Source organism: Abramis brama (genome assembly GCF_963993115.1).
Source record: "Abramis brama genome assembly, chromosome: 23".
NCBI lineage: Eukaryota > Metazoa > Chordata > Actinopteri > Cypriniformes > Leuciscidae > Abramis > Abramis brama.
The window spans coordinates 12,411,980-12,428,208 of record NC_139985.1 but is presented as its reverse complement, the minus strand read 5'-3'; the positions used below and the strand labels follow the sequence as shown (position 1 = coordinate 12,428,208).

The 16,229-nt window shown below is 37.6% G+C and overlaps 1 protein-coding gene across 1 annotated transcript in view; it reads left to right on the top strand.

The window, feature by feature from the left end:
* The window catches only part of LOC311074146 (purine nucleoside phosphorylase-like), a 66,122-nt gene that overhangs the window by 42,954 nt on the left and 6,939 nt on the right, over nt 1–16,229 (top strand). The gene's annotated exons all lie outside the window — the stretch shown is intronic.

Here is a 16,229-nt window from a genome sequence, read left to right as displayed (position 1 = left end):
TGTAGTTCGGTAGAATGAAATGTCCATAGGCTATTCCTTTTATATCCGCGGGACTCGCGTCGCTTGTGGAGCTGATAGCTGTCTCTTAGCAATCCCGAACTGCTTCATATCACAGTCATGATAAAAACATCGATGTATTCAGTCTTCCATAAACATTATTAGATCGGTCGGCTTGACGTTGACGACAAGATCCATAATTCTTAGCAAATGTTGCGTCATCAAACTACGCCTTTGTTATTGTAAAGAGGTTAGCGACCCCTAGCGGCGAAAAAATTACATACTGTACGTTTAAACATCAATAACCATTATGTTTTAATTAGATATGACAACTTGTGCATTATGCACACTCATCGAGGGAGACCAGATATAAAAGTTTAAGAATCTGTCATATTGATCGATCGCTAATTAGAATATTTAGGAGTATTAGATGGACCGCTAATTAGAATAAATCAGCACAATATGTCTATGGTGGTTACGACCCTGCCCTTTTTTTTGGGTGCAGTGTGTGTACAAGGTGTTTTTTGGTGGCTCAATATATAAATATTGTCTTAACATTAAAATAATTGATTTATTTGGATGTGAGCGTGGATTAGCCACAGTGGAAGATTGCCTCTAGAATTAATGAGCCGGAAAATGGCTTGCCCAGAAAACCTTCCTTGATCTAGTGGAAAATATGTCCCTGCTGCCGTTGACGTTTCCGGTAAGGCCAGAGCTGCAAGTGGTAGAATGAGATGCAGTTGGCCAGTAGTGCTGGGCAGAAAGCCTATGCACCCGTGGGGAGGAAAAGACTCATTGCGCGCATGACAGTGCATGCATTGCATACAGGCCAATATTTATGTCTCTGGATGTGTTTATGTGTGTATATGTTGATAGCCGCTATATATGCCATGTTTGTGTGTCAGTCCAGACTGTCAGAATGAAATTATTGGGACTGCGGGGCATCAAAGCCTCACAGTGAGAAGCAATCGGTTTCATTGATCCAGTGCAATACCTTTTTTCCCTCCTGGCTGGTTCCTGAAAAAACTTTTACTTTTTATAAAAGGTACAAGCAGGTAAGCCAAAGTAGGTCAGCTGTACTGCATCAAACATACATGGTAATTGTTGGTTCTGACTCTCATCAGTGTCGCATTGCTTCTGAGACACCCATTGGGAGCAGTGAAAGCGCTGATCAGCAGGGTGCATGAAACTCAATGATTGTGTGCTGTTTGATATTAGCTGGATTTTATTTTGAGGTATTTTTATGTAGCTATAAGCCATGCAAATGATAGAAGGGCATTATTTCGTTGCAATTTTGCATTTACTTAAATCTAACCAATCTGTACTTTTTGTCTCTAGTTTCAGAACATACGTTTTTCAATTAAAAAATAAACTTGACACCTTGTATATAATAGAAAACTACTTTTATTTAGCAAGAAATATTCATGTATTTCTTGTACAATGGTATTTTAAAAATCAAAATGAATTGCCATTCTAAACTTATTTACTATTTTGTAATATGATGTATTTATAAGTGAGAGAGGATATTCATTGATCATAAATGTACAGTAGTACTTGATTTTATCCATTGGAAGTTGAGTACATGGTGTTATTTTAGTATTATTTATACTACTATAATACTGTATACTAATATGAATTAGCTTTTATTTTATATTTTCAGCTTTCATTTTAATTTGAGTTTTTGTTACATCATGTGCTTTTGTCATTTTTATTAGCTTTGTTGGCTTAATATTATTTATTTTGTATCTTTAATTTATTTTTAGTTCAGTTAAACTTTTTTATTATAATTTATTTCAGTTACTTGCCAAGGCAATGTTTTAAATATCTTTTTTTAATATAATATGAATATTTTCTTTTATTTCAGCTAGGGCTGTGACGGTGGCAAATTTTTACAACCGTGATGGTAAAAGGGCCAATCACTGTTAGTTAGCTGTGTTGGGGGGAGGGGTGATTAGTTATACTCTATTATTATTGCTTTATTATTGCTCTGTGCTTTGAGAGGGATGTGGGACACGAGCAGGACAGAGCCCATCTCTTTATAATTTCTTCATGTCTTCTCCCGACTATCCAAAGCAACAGACATTTGTTGTAAAAGGTCTTAAACTAGATTTTGACTTGCAAGTAAAAAGGTATCTGTCCTACAGCGTTTTTCTACTTTACCACTGTATGCCTAAAAGGATGCAAATGTGGTAAGGACGGTTGCCAAGTTGACCGACACATTCCTTGTTTCAGCTTCATTTAAAGTAACGAAAACCATTTTTTATTCTTCTAGTTTTAGTTAAAAATAACAACACTGGTGAAAAGTGAGCATTACATGCCCAAATGGAGCCAGACCTAATGCAGGTTTGCAACTAAAACAATGGAAAAAAAATCAGCAGAAAAGTCATCTCAGAGGAAGAGCAAGTAAAAAAAACTACACCCTTTTTTTTTTTTTTTTGATTGACGAATACAAAGGTACACAGTTTTTTTTTTTTTCTCTGGGATAACATTCACAATGTATCATTTGTAATTAGACCTAGAACATGCATTAGGAAAGTACATAGGGTCAATTTTGATAGGGTCTTTTAGAGTTTCAATCCCCTGTTCAGCAAATTAAGTTTGTTATAATCCTTGATTTCTCAATGTTGTGTCTGGCCCTAGCAGACGATTATGACATTGCCACAGAAACAATATGCTAATCCATAAAATCCTTAATCTCATCCGCAAGATTGTGAATGTCATATAAAAATTGAATTGTACACAAAAGTAAACTGGTGCCTCTGTCTGGCCTTCATTGTTTGAATGTTCTGTGCATAGAATCCCTTCTAACCCAAATGGACTACATTCGTAGGAGCATTAAAAGGCTAAACCTCATCCATCTTAAGGATTAGGACAATATGTAGTTAGGCTCAGATCGAATAATCAGTCATGTTAAGGCGAAATCCAGGCACGGTGCCACTAGCTGGACCTGACAGATTGCCCCAATGATTTGGATTGATGGAGTTGGCTAGTGATCTTTGGACCAAATGGCCAGGACTGGGGGGAGAGGTTTGCTTAATGGGATTTTCGCCGGGGTTCACCTGGGGCCTGTACCAAGGACAAAGCAGTTTTGGGGGACCGAAATATAGTCCTTTTGGCAACATTGAACTGTCACCTCACTTTCAGCAGAAATGCAAAACAATCTGCAGAATTCAATAGGACTCGAAACTCGTTCACAACAAACAGGTTTGTTCCTCTGAGATATAAGCACACACATGACATTTGTTTGTAAGGGTTAAATGTGAACCGTCACTACACATCCCATAATCTCTTGTGGTACACACTGCTGCGCCTGCTGTGTGATTGATGATTGCAGTGCAGATACCACGATACACGGCCATACAGTTAAGTGTCAATTTACATATATTCATAAGATTAATGTGTTAATTAGCAAAAAAGAAACACAAGGAGCTCGTTAACCCTACCACAAACACTTTTAGTTCTCGGGAGAGTGAACACTTCTTACTGCCAGTCCCAGGTGTCCTACTGCCAGACAGGCTAGCATGTATGCTAGCGTGATAATTGACATTAAACACAGTAAATCTGTCACTGTAGAGCAGTTTCCATGGACTAGATGTCTAATAAGCTTTGATTGTTCATCCGAATGGCAGAAATAACCAGCTTCAGCCAATTAAGGATTGCAAATGCAATCTAGGCTTATAAATCGTGTAAACAGAGTTACATATCATGTGCAGAGTTGTTATGGACTCTTTGCTTGCGGTCCATTGGATCAGTTGATTGCTTTGACATTAGTATGTCTGTTCAATATATTGATTCACTGTTTGTCAAGTCCACCGCTTTGTGTTTTGTGTTTTTACTTACGCTCTCTTTTTTTCTTTTTTTACATTTGGGGGGGATTTTACACATACAATTAAAAGCAGAAGAAAGCCACATAGTTAATGAAAGATATTTTATGCTCACAAAAAAAAAAACGTCATTGTTATTTGTGTCTGCATTTTTTGATATTTGGTTTGATATTTTCATTTTGAAGTGAACCTCATCCTTCTGCTTTTAAGGATTTGGATGCCGAGTGAACTGATTTGGCTTAAGGGGACTGTTAAAACCGTTAAGTTTACACTTTGCCCATTTCAGCTTGTTCTGTGTCTCTAGCACTACTGCCTGTTTAACATCATTCCAACTACTCATCACAGCAGTACAACCAGTGCTTGCACCTACTCGTCCTTTTCCAAACAGATTCTTTCCCTTCTTGCCTCCTACCCCCATGCCTCCCCCTCTTTCTCTCACTTCATCTCATCTTGCCATAGCACCTTTAAAAAGCGGCCCACATCAAATCCCATGTTATTCACTTATCCCTGAATAAATATCACTGCCATGCAGCATAGTAATTACAATGCATTTCCATGTAATAAGGCCAGTGTGCCATAGTTGTGACATGGTGGCTCCGGTCTATAAGCTGCGATAGTAAAAAATGTTAGATTGATTGTGGCAGACTGAGACAGAGGCTATGAACTGATCTGGTTTACACATTCAGTGAGAGAGAGAGATATGGAGGAACAGCGCATCTCCAAACCTGAGGGCGGAGAGCAAGCTGTCCAGCAGATAAAATGTGTTTATTAGCCACAAATTCTCTTACTATTGTCTCAGCCTGTTGAAAATAAAGTTGAATGCAGGATCTAAATGCAAGCAGATTAAGTTTATTTACACAGAACTCACGAACAATAAACACGAACAGAACAACCAGACCTAACGCGACGATAATGGACAATGAACTGAAACACAGAGCTTAACCAAACTAATTAACAAAACTAATGTGCGAATTAATGTGCAAATTAATCAGACAATAAAAAACCATAGCAACGAACTGAAAACTAAAACACATGACAAAAACCCACCCAAAACAGAAACAAACACAGATGATCCCTTTCAGAAATCTTCCTATATTTTTATCCCATGAGAGGATGCTTAAAAGTCTGTTGTGGGACGCCCTGGTGTACTTTTATATGAACATTTGGTTGCTGTACGGAATGTGAAAAATGTACACATTAAATGGATAGTTCACCCGAAATCCACCTTTATCACTTTCATTGTATGGAAAAAAACCCCAGATTGGACACATACATATATATTAAAGTCTTGAGGAGGTTTTAAATTGTAAAATGTATATAAATAAATAAATCCCATAGTACTGACCTTACAGCACCAGATTTATTTATTTAGGTCTTGAGATTTCAACCGGGAAATATATTCCTTTAATACCATATAAAGGACAATGGGGTGCTAATCTTTGTAGCCTCTCTTTCAGAGGTTTTTAGCTGCACTGAATAATTTTTAAATTATGAATGAAAATTGTTAAATTGTGCTAATGTATAATACAACAAAGGAATTGAAGCTGCCTCTTCCTGTCACATGAAGATGGAAACACAGCACTAAAGTCGCTTTGAATTCACACCGTTTCGGGGGATACAGGGAGACATCCTGCTGCCAAGATGATGTCAGCCATCTGCAGTCTATAGTATCCGAATCTGAGTGCAAAATAATCAAGTTGAAGAGAGATGCAGGGGTAAGCACTTTTTTCAGGGTTTTCCAAAGAGCGTTCGTGAAGTTCTCCTTACATCTTCTGCTAAACTCGAAGTCTTTGATTATGACTCCAGAGATCAAACTCAGCCAGCTCAGTCTGACTTTCAAACACTTCTGTATAATTCAAAAGTCACATGAATAATCAGTCTCCATCCCTGTTATTGTATGTTTGGTTGATTCGGCCTTGAACAGGTGAAAGAAAGAAAAGCTGAAATCTATACTTTCAGGGCTTAATGACAGTCTCTAGTTTAAAAGAAAAACAGATTTTATTTAGTTTCATTTTCTCCCATATACATAAAATAAGACCTACCTCTCTAGAAAACTTGTGTAACCTTTACTTTAATGAGTGAGAACAGGCTGATGATTTTCCCTATAGGCTAGTCCCTTTATCCACTAAAATCAGCCTAAATTTTACACCCCACAGCATTCGTTCTCGGCACATTACAGTCGCCTGGTTCGCCTGAATAATTCATGAGATATCAGAGGGGAGGCAAACCTCATAGCTTGATGCTACCCATCTGACATAGAAATAGAATAGAAAAAGAAGTCAAAAAGTCAAATAATCAAAATTATTTTGTAAGGTTTCCTTCTCACCACTGTTGCTGAAACTGAATTGATTTTGTACATCATGATAGTCTAAGTATCAATATTTTAATATATTTCTTTTGGGTAACACTTTATTACAATCATAATTCATTAACAAGTTAATAATGATATATATAAAACTTGACCTGACATTGTTAAAGCTTTAAAGTCGGCTTAAAACGGAAGTATTTTCTTCCCTATTGTGACGTACAGCAGAGTAAGAGGAAAACAGCTTCTCAAACAAAACAAAAAAGTAGGGCGAGACTTGATTTTGTCCATCAGGATTTCATTGGATGTGATGTCATGTGAGTGACAGGTTGTCCCGCCCTCACGCCAGTAAACACGTCATCAGAGAAGAGATGTCGCTGCAAGAGGGAGGGAAAGTTATTTTGATTAAAGATTGTGAAGCCTCCTGCATTTTTAACAAAAAATGATGTGCACAGATAAATCATTTATATTAAATACTTCCATATTAGAATTAGCAACATTGTTTCTGTTTGAGTTCAGTCTGACCTAAGCGCAAATACATTGTAGACAAATATGTTTTGAAACAAATCCAAACACAACTGGCAACTATAGCTTTTGTGCCACAGTGAAAAGCTAGACATTTTCTGATCGCTTTTAACTGCAATTTTATGTGTACCAGGAAACATTCTCTCATTTTCTCTGTCTCAAGTAGGTGAAGATGTGTTTGTTGTGGTTTGCCCTTTTTAATTCCAAAAAATCTAAGAGAGAGAGGCTGTGTGGGAGGATGTCACTGTGTGTGCAAAGATATGTTTGACTATGTGTGAAATTGAAGGGTGTACTTAGTATTTAAAACCTCAGTGAGTCATACTTATGAAACACATGTTAGGCTTGTGAATTCTCCCACTCATCACCTCTATTTACTCTCTCTCTCTCTCTCTCTCTCTCTCTCTCTCTCTCTCTCTCTCTCTCTCTCTCTCTCTCTTCTCTTTGGAGTCCTGGTCAAGTCCCAATCTGAGAAGAGTCTTGTGAAGCATCAGTTGCTCAGACTCATGGACTAGAGATCAGTCAGCCAGAAACAGATACAGGAGTGAACAGACAGAATCAAGATGGCAGGACTCCAAGACTCAGCCTCCTCCTCCTCCTTTAAAACGGGCATTGCCCCTTCCCCTTCTCCGTCTGCTCCCCCGCTCCTTCCCCCTCCGTTTCCCTGCAGCCAAAAGTGGGGAGACGAGGGGGGATTTGGAAAGGAATTGGGGCAGATAGATTGTGAAAACCATGACAGCTGGAGCAGACCCTGGGAGGTTCCATCTTGTTAATCTATGCAGTGTTTCACTCACCTAATTGTTCCCATTTCACTCTGATCAGCAAAATAGCTGTTGAAATATTGAATGCAGTGTGGAGCTTCAGCTGCCTTTATTGAGCAAGTGCTGTCTTTAAAGGTGAGCTGCTAACCACAAATGTACTCCCTAGAGTTGGGTGTGCACGTGTGGTGTGCCATCATGGTGTGCTGAACTCTCCCCAGCCCACACGGCACATTTCTGAAAAACGGTATGCACCAGGGTTGTGTGCCGTTCAGAAGTAAATTGAGAATTCCAATCCTGAATTTGAATTGTAATATTGGATACGGGAAATATATATGTGTGTCACAGTTATGCTTGGTTTTGGCTTTGTTTTCTATCAGTCTGTGTTCCTTTGTTCTCCTTTTCCTGCCATAATCAGTTACTGTACCATGTAACCGTTACAGATCACCGGACCTAAAAAGGAGTATGGCTCAAGCCGAACAGTTTATTGCCCTTGCCCATGCTTAACTTCCATTGTCTCACAGCATTTTTACAAATAATTCCTATTCTTTGGGATTACATTGTTTAATTCAGTGCTGTGATGACCTCGTTCTTCGCTTTGGACGTTCTTCTATTACTGCAGCTCAAACTGTTTGCTTTTATTTCTGTTACGGAGCCTCAGCAGGAGGTGTATTGTGCTAACCTCACTGTGAAGCTGCCTGAGGCCCAGAAGTCCAAAGATTCACGACCTTAACCAAGCGCTTACGTAGTAAACCTCAACCCGGATAAGTTTGTGAGGTCAAAGATCAAAACAGATATAGCGAGAGACAACAGACCTGAACAATATTAGTTTAGTTAACCTACAAAGCAATTAAAGGTCAGTTTTAAAGGTCAGTTCAAGGCGTCAATGTGCTGGTCATCACTTCTTTTTTACTCTTAAATTAAGTTGGAGGTCTAGGTGAGTGGAACTGGTGTAGTAGGGTGAAACTGGGATTAAAGAAAGGTGAAGGACATGTCCAATCTCTCCAGGCCCTGGTCTTTGTCCATATAAACGCTGCTGTGCAGGAGCGAGGGTCAGGGAATCAGTGGCCTGGTTGGGGGTAAGAGGGGAATCGAGTCCAGCGTTTCATTACGGAGACCGAGAACACAACCACACAGACTTCTCAGTCTACCGCAGATTTCATTAACCTTGCTTTCTCGAGTCCTTTTGGCAGATATATGATGGACAATGGATAAAGTATCAAATGTGAAAGTTCAAGTTCATACTGGTATTAGTTCATCACATTAATTCTGAACAACTTCCACTAGCGTCTGACAACCTGAACATTTCAAGCACAGTGTTTTTGTTTTTGCCTTTTGATCTTTTATTTTATAAAAACATGCAGATACATTCCTGCTTTATTAAGAGTGCAAATTCTTCCACTTTAGATGATAATTTTGGGCGTCAGTGTGTTTTTTTCAGAATACTTTTACACAGGACACATTACATTGATCAAAAGTGACTAAAGACATTTATAATGTTATAAAATATTAGATTTCTGTGCAAATGAAGGCTGTTATTTTAAACTTTCTATTCATCAAAGAATCCTGAAAAAAAAAATGTATAACTGTTTCCACAAATATATTAGCAGCACAACTGTTTTCAACATTGATAATAATAATAAATGTTCCTTTAGCACCAAATCAGCGTACTAGAATGGTTTCTGAAGGATCATGTGACACTGAAGACTGAAAATTTAGCTTTGCCAACACAGGGATAAAAAAAAAAAAAAAAAAAAAGATGTTTGTTTTTTAATAATATTTCACAATGTTACAGTTTTTATTGTTTTTTTGTTTAAAAAAAATGCAGCCTTGGTGAGCATAAGAAATGTCAAAAACATTATGATTAGTCATAAAATATACTAAGATGTTTACTGCAGGTATAATAGATCTGAAATGGGTTTTCACAATGCACTTCATCATCCCTTTTGCTGTTTGCAAAGAGCACTAAATCAACGGATATGGTTTAACATGCTACTAAAAATATGCTGCTGTCTAAAGACATTGTCATAGAAACCCACCTGTTTCCCAGAAAGTGTGAGCTAGAGAAAGATAACTCACTGTATCACAGGTGCCAGACATTGTCTGCAATTGATTTCCTGTGTGTCCCTGGCACGATTTCAAGAATTTCAGAGATAAAACAAAGTTACTTTACAGCAGACATCTATAATGTAATGAGCAGTGGATTACTTAGTATTGGGCACATGCAGTCATAACTAAGTTTGCTAACTCTAAATCTTAAAAGCACTTCCAGCCCACTATTGATTCATATGTATTTTGTTTTCTTTTAATCATCAAGTGTAGCTTATGTGATGCTGGCCTTCTTCAGAGTAATGAATTATTTAAAAACAGCATCAAGCACCCATTTGATGATAAATTATTCATGGGTGCATGAAGAATTCGCATTTGATCAATTGTGATTCATATTGTCAGCTGAAAGCATTTTAAAGGACACTTTTGAGAGTAAATATGATGAAACTCAGTTTTATGTCTCTAGAAACAGTAGATTGTGTCAGTCTTAAATCGCAATGTTTTGTGAAAGAATGTTATAAGTGATGAGAATCTGTGAGTGAGAATCAGAGTGTGTGTCATGAGCTGCATTTTATATATACAATAAGAAAAAGACCTGATCTGAAATATTAATGACAGAGCACAGCAAAGTTTTAAACTGATGAGTGCAGATAACTATATGTGTTTTGAGTAAGTCAGTTATGATGACAAAAAAAAAAAAAAAAAAAAAAATGTTAATAGCACTAAAATACTTGCAGGGAATACAGACAAACAGAATACAATTGCATGTTTATGCATCAGTATCATATGTCAGGTATTTTTTTATTTTTAGATTTTGATAAACATTTTCATGTTGACATTGGATAAAATGCTATGGTTTAATTCTCAGTTAGACATAATATGATCACTGTGTGTGTACTTCATGTCAGATGTATTTCTACCAGGAAATATGTTATTCAATCTGACTGGATAATCATGAGTTTATAAACTTAAGCATGCAATTTCATGTACCATAAACAACAGCACTGATGAGAATATCCTGTTTATGTTCTGCACATTTACAAGATCCCTTCAGTGTTCAGCAGGATCTGGTGGCAGGTGCGAGACCAGCTAATCCTGGAGAACTAGTTTAGTGACATCTACTGTCCAGTGCTGGAAATTATTCAAAGGTTTAGCACACAGGTTTTCGCTGTGAAGCCATAGGAGGACAACTTTCGGTTCCCTAAACAACCTTTCAGTGCACCGTTCTTAAAAGAGCCATTTCCTTAGTGTGAAGAACATTTTAATAATCAATCTAAAGAACCTTTTTCCACTATAAAGAACCTTTTGTGCAATTGAAAGGTTCTATGGATATTAAAGGTTCTTCATGGAACCAATAAAGAACCTTTATTTTTAAGAGTGAAGCCAGAATGTAAGATACACAAAAGAAAAAACAGGTGTATCGCTCCCTGGTATGAAGATTCTGGTGATTTGTGGAGTGCCACAAGGAACTACGCCATGCATGAATGGGCACAGTTGGTGCAGAGGAATCAAACTGGAGTCAGGAGCGATCCAGGGTCCCTCCACAGTCGCTCTGCTCCCCAGAGTGCTCTGTGTGCCTCTCTCTCTTTCTCTCTCTCTCTCTCTCTCTCTCTCTCTCTCTCTCCTTCTCTTGTTGGCATGGCTACTAAAATACAGTATTGCCAGGAAATATAAATAAGGAATTTGTCTGCTGAAATGGCAACATGTAGGTGGAAAAAACAAACAACAAAACATATTTCATTACAGTCACTTAATGTGCATATTTAGCTATTATTTTTTTGGATGTAGCATTTTGATCACTTTGATCTCTCTCTCTCTCTCTCTCTCTCTCTCTCTGTTCTTCCTCCCTCTCCTCCTCCTCCTCTCCTTCTCTTTCAGGCAGGATTAAAGCAAGAGCTTCCTACCTTAAAGTTCCTATAATCCCAGATGTGGGTAACATCACACAAACACAGACCTCGACTGTGATGGGTTTACACTAATGCTATTTGAATACTATATTCCTGTTTGCTGATATGCTGAATGTCATTATAAGTTCTGCCAGCTTAAGATAAACCTGTGTTGAACTTGATGAGTGTCTTCATGAAATCCTTGTGAATAGTTCAAAGGCAAACATATTTTGTTGTAACATATTTTCAGAGAGATTAGTTTAAGCAAGCAAAAAATACATTATGTTTTATGTACCATTCTCTTATGTGAAAATACAGTAAAAACAGCAATATTGTGAACTATTTTTACAATTTAAAATGTTTTCTATTTACATATATTTTAAAATACATTGTATTCCTATAATAGCAACGCTGTATATACTGTATCCATTATTCCAATTTTAAGTGACACATGATCCTTCAGAAATCATGCAAATTTGGTGCTCAATGTGCAAACATTTCTTATTAGTATCCATGTTGAAAAATAACTGTTGTGCTCTTTATTATTTTTGTGGAACCTGTGATAATTTTTTGATTACTTGAAAGTTCAAAAGAACAAAGAAAGAAATCTTTTGTAGCATAAAAGTCACTTTTGATCAATTTAATGCGTCCTTCCTGAATAAAAGTATTAATTTCTTTACGCACACAAACACACACACTCACACACATAGATAAATTTGCCCTTAATAATTAATGATGGCCTTATAAATTATACAAATTATAATACAAACATTGCAAACCTTTGCCTTAAACTGAAAATATTTTGAGTAGTATATCTACAGTTTTTATCTACAGTAAATGCTATGCTTTGAAAAATCTACATAAAGCCTTTTCTTGATATAAATGTATGCTTGAAGGTAATTTAAAAATCAGAATTTTATAATGTGTAATGTGAGTTATGGGACTGACAGACTCCTGGTGTACTCAGCTGTTGTATGAGCACTTACTAAAAATTACCCATCTCAAAACCTGACCTGTCATAACACTGCATGCAACCCTCACAGACTTCACGGAGGTCTGGAGAAATATCTCCATATCTCTGAGTGACAGTGCCACATCCCCTTACTCTGAGTGTAGCCGAGCGTGACCCCCATGCAGGGCCCCCCCTCTGCCTGTGTTGGCCTTCCCCACAGCAGGGGTCCCATTATTGGACTCAGCCAGTCGAGTGTCAGCAGTCCCCTCTTAATTCACAACGACGGTGCATTCACTCATACATCACATGGATACACAGATCCAGCTGAGGTGGGGCCGCAGAGACCAAAACAATCAAACAAATCTGCAGATATACAATGCGGAGTGAAACACTAATATGAACTTACTGTATGCAAACTTTGTGTGTGTAAATGTTTAGGATGTCTGCAAGCATGTATACATGACTGAAGTGGAAAATGTTTAACATAATGACATATAACACTCATCAGAATCAGACAACATAAATAAGATTGAGTAATTCTCTGAAGTGGTGTAAGTCGTGCCTTTTCTCGTATGATTTCATTTCAGAAAGTTACTTCTGTACTCAGCAAAACCAAATAAAGCTTCCCACTCCAGAAACAAAGACACAAAGTAAGTCAAATTTATTTTTTCAGATGCTTTAAGGATTGAAATTTAATTAAATTTTTAAATGCCACACAATTTAGACAAACAAAATAAGTGATTGTCTTTATGATTGAGTCATTAAATCATTCACTCAACCCATTTATTTAAAACACTGATTCATTCAGGAATGCAACAAGCATCTGTCTTTTATGATCATTGATTCATTGAATAATTTACTCAGCCAATCCACTCAAATCCCTGTGAATCCCTGCACTGTAAAAAAAAATCTGTAAAAATTACAGTATTACTTGCAGCTGCTTGCCAGTAACTTACTGTAGATTTAAATTGATGTTATTCACTGGCAACAGTTTGTTCAAAGTTAAATGAACATTAAACATTAACAAGTCTTTATCTTTACAGAATAAAACTAAAATAACAGCCTCATGCAAAGCATTCTGGGAACCAAAATCTGAATGAAAAAAACAGAAAAAGGTTGATGAAGATTTCTGGTTCCCAGAATGCTTTGCATTGGGCTGTTATTTTATAGTTTTATTCTGTAAAGACAAAGACTTGTTAATGTTTAATGTTCATTTAACTTTGAACAAACTGTTGCCAGTAAATAACATCAATTTAAATCTACAGTAAGTTACTGGCAAATAGCTGCATAACTACAGCAAATTTTTTACAGTGTGGGAGATGCACTACGGCTGATTCTTAGCAGTTTGCAACCCACAACAGCAGGTTCCCACAGGAGCAAGACTAGCCTGGCATGCCTGTTTGTGTTTATGTGTGCTAGCCGAGATGCCCTTTTTAGCCCTGCCCTTCTGTCTGCCACCTCCGCACTGACATACAGACTGCTCCAGAGATTATGCCCAGTGCGGCTAATCTGTAATAATCCACAGCCCAGGCAGCGATTCTCTCAGCGCAAGGGAGTATTCTGGCAATGAGAGTAGCTTACTGTGTGATACCAAAACAGAGCATCATTAAGTCCCATTGAGTCAAACGCCAATGCAAATCCCCCCGTCGGGTGGAATAATAACGAAGGTAATCATTTTCTGGCAACCCGATTAGCGAACACTTTTTCTCAATGCGAGTGTTTGTTGTATTTGTAGGGCCCAACGAGGACAGACTGTCAACCTTGAAACCCTCCCAAATAAAGGGGGTCACATATGGTTTGGGACCGCAATCGCTGAACAGTGTGTGTGCATGTATCACAGATGTTGCTCTGATTGTTTGTGTGTGCATTGTGCAGTCACGCTTAAACCGGTGAATATTTGCCATCATTTTGCCCCATTTTTGAGATCCCCAACAGAGGGACTGACATCCATGGCAACAATTAGTGGCAATTACAGCCAGTACAGTTTGATGTGAGCTTTATCATGGCATAGAGTAGATTTACTGTAGCTATGAGAGCTGAAGTGTGTCCTATCCTTCATGGACATCTGCAACTGTACTCAGGAGAAGAGAGTCTCCTCTTGTGTACTATATTTCTCTGAAATTGGTCAATTAAGTGGCTCTTAACTTCCCTTTCACCCTCCGCCCTCTCTGAAATGCAATTATGTCCTTTCTTTTCACATGGTCGATTATCAATGCAGGTCCATTAAAATCAGATTTGCATAATATAGCATGCTCTGTAGCATCAGGCTATAACAACACATTAATCAAGCAGAAGGATGTGTGACTGTAGGACAGAGTCATCATTTAAGACGGCTCTTCGTATCCTGGGTGGCATTGGGTGGGCCGTTGTTTCCAAGAGTGCGCCCTTGATTGTCGCCCTACATGTTTTCTGGCTGTCCTTGGCTCTTGGCGCCCGGCAGTGGAGCCAGATGTACATGGATGACACTTCTCCATATGTGTTCAGAGGATTAGGGTCAACTGCTTAAGATTCAGACCCACACTGGCTCCCTGACTCACCTTCATATGGCCTGTGAAAGGGCAAAAAGGGCAAAGGGTCCCCTTTTTAATTTGGGTCAAGTCATGATGAAATTTTACAGGATGTATTTTTAATGTTTTGATCATTTTTTTATTGCACTATATATATACTGGAATGTTTTTATTGTATGTGTATATATATATATATATATATAATAGCCCGACTGTAGTTGAATTGTTGTATTTTGGGCTCCATCAAATGTGTTATATTTTTGTGTTTTCCAATAAAAATAACCAAATAAATGTCTAATCAATTAAATCTATAAAACTTTAATAATTTAATATACTATTATATTATAAGTAGCTTATGAAACTTGGGAAGTTGTAGTTTAAATTTATATTTATTATAAATAAATATATTAAGCGTTATATTGAGCATTTTCTGCCATGTTCGTTCATAAAAATGCAACAACAAATGCAAAGAATAGTGGTGAGGTCAGGGTTAGGATGAGGACTCAGACATATATGACCCTTTTACAAGTCACAAGTTTCCCAGCAGATTCACTAAAAACTGAATTACTGCACACCTCCACATGACCGGCCCGACGTCAGAGCATAGAGCGAGTATTGTGGAGCACGTGAAATTGCTCGCGCTTGAGAAATGCCTGGCACGTTCCAAGCACTGTGCTTTTATTTAAGAAATTACACAGGCTACAGGGCTCATTTTTCAGTCATTATGTTCAGCCTTTTTTAGGCCATGGATACCTTGATAGATGAAAGAATGAAGCAGAGACACCCTGTTGCATATTGTATAAAATTATTAAAGGGATGGTTCGGAGTAATTTCAACCTTTGCACCATGACCTCCATGACCCCCCCCCCCTTGGTCGAACATTATTAAATTTAGAGCTTATTTAATTAACTAATAGTTAACTTAATATTGTATTATTTTTAACACTTTTTTGCAAAGCTAAATTTGAGACCAAACAATACGTTTAATAAAGAGTAATACATTTAATATTAAATAATAAAAGTACATTCATATGAGATTTCACTGTTTACATCAAATTTAAAAAAACTTTGTATATAAAGGTTTTTCATTTCTGTTTTTATTTAGAATCCATTAATAATGAGCGAATAGGGCAATCAGATTCCAGTGGGTGAAATCACATGTGCCTCATATGCCACAGATTACGTCTGAGCAGAGAGAGAGAGAGAGAGCGAGTTGCATAGGGTATGCTTGGCACTCGACATTGTTAATGTAATTACAGAGAAAGGGATACGCTTCCTTTCTTTCTCTCTTTCTGTCTATCGTTCTCTGTCTTTCTCTATATCTGCCTGATTACATTGTATAACTCACATGAGCCTAGTTAGATGTGACCGGCTATGCAAGTTACCACGTTCTCTTGGGTTTTCATGTGTCTGAAAGCCATCTTGACTGG